Source organism: Prionailurus bengalensis, chromosome A1 (assembly GCF_016509475.1).
Source record: "Prionailurus bengalensis isolate Pbe53 chromosome A1, Fcat_Pben_1.1_paternal_pri, whole genome shotgun sequence".
NCBI classification, from domain to species: Eukaryota; Metazoa; Chordata; class Mammalia; order Carnivora; family Felidae; genus Prionailurus; species Prionailurus bengalensis.
The window spans coordinates 154,696,199-154,697,883 of NC_057343.1; positions in this window are offsets into that span (position 1 = coordinate 154,696,199).

A 1,685-nucleotide genomic window follows, 5' to 3' on the forward strand; every position below is an offset into this window, starting at 1 on the left:
ATGCTTCAGAAACACTTTTGTTGCTATTTGCATGTTTTTTTCATTTGGTTTATTTTCAATTGGTGTTGGATTCTCCTGTTGAAATTCTATCTCTCTTCCTTCTAGTTTTGCTGTCAAGCAGTTACTCATTTTAAACCTATAAATCCGCTGGAAGTACTTGTGATTTGAAGGACCCCTGAGGTGAATCATTATTTAAACTGAAAATTGCTTTGCTCGAGCAAAAGTTACTTTTATCTATTTTGCAAAAATAACTATCCAAAATATTTTCTTCAGACGCAGTATTAAAGTCAAACAAAGTTAGCTTTGGTGAATAGTTTCTCATCATTATACATTCAACCAGCATTTATTGAGATGCTATCGAGTGTTAGGGTAATAGACTATATGAGACTTTTTCTCCTCTCAAATAATTCATGCTACCGTGGCAGACGTAGACTAAGAAGCACTGGAGTATAGAGGAGTAAATGTCATAATAGCAGTATACTCCAGGTACTTTGCCAGCTAAGAGAACCTAAGAACAATCAAGAGACAGTAGTAGGAGGAGAGACATAAAACAGGCATCCCAGAGGGGTGGCCCATGAACTGCTTCTTGAGAAAGGAGTAAATGAAGGTGGATGGAGGGTGATACCACATTACAGGTAGAGAATAACTTTTGCAACAGCATGGCAAATTCAGAGTGTGGCATAATAAGGGAAATTACCAGGGAGTCTTTCTGGTCTGCATTCTATATTAAAGTGTGCCTAGGAAGGTAGAGAGAGAGATGAGGCTGAAAAGATGAGACATTAAAGGGCCTTATATGCTATATTAAGTAAGGAAAATCACTTTATCCTAAAGGGATGTGTGGGTCACTTCTGTATTTAAACAGAATTACATTGTCCTATTTATATTTTAGAAATAGTACTCTAACAGCAGTTAATGGTCTAGAATCGCTGGAAAAGGCGATCTAAGAAATGAAAAAAAAAAATAGTTGAAAAAATCCTCAATGCGTCTGTGCTTTCCAAACAAAGCATTTTCAAAGAGCATAATTAGGTTTTAACCACATTATTTTTATTGGACAAATTAGGCTGGAAGTTCACAAAAGCTTTCCTGTTAGCCTGGTTTCTTGTTTCCAGTTGGCATTCCTAATCTAAAAGTGCTTCCTTAGGGCTGAGAGTCACACTGGAAATTTTAGCTCAGGTTGGGCATGGACTTCTCTTGGCTGGTCTAGCCTCTGGCTGACAACCCCTACTCGGCCTCAGGAGGGGAAAGACTCCCAGAGGCCAGACAGTTCTGCTTCTTTTTGCAGTTGACATTGCTTTTGCTGGAGCACCGTGGACAGAGTCCCAAGTTCTTTCAACAAAGCAAAGACTTGCATGAGATGTGACACATCTACAGAACTACTTATCAGCGAGGGAGAGGCGAGTGGGTTGGCACTTCCAGGAATATGACAGAAAGAAAAGGAAAATAAAAAGCTGCTATCACACCTGCCACAGAGGGCAATAAAAGATGTGTGATATGGCAGGGCAGAAAGCTAGTGAGGGAGTTGAATGCTTCGTGAATAAATGGCATATTTAGGGTAGCAAAAATGTGTTAGGAACATTTTTTTAGGTTATATTACTCTGGTAATGAATGAAGAAGGTCATTCTAAATCTCACAATTATCACAGTATAGTAGGTTTCCAGCATTAAAGACATGCAACACTAGCTTTT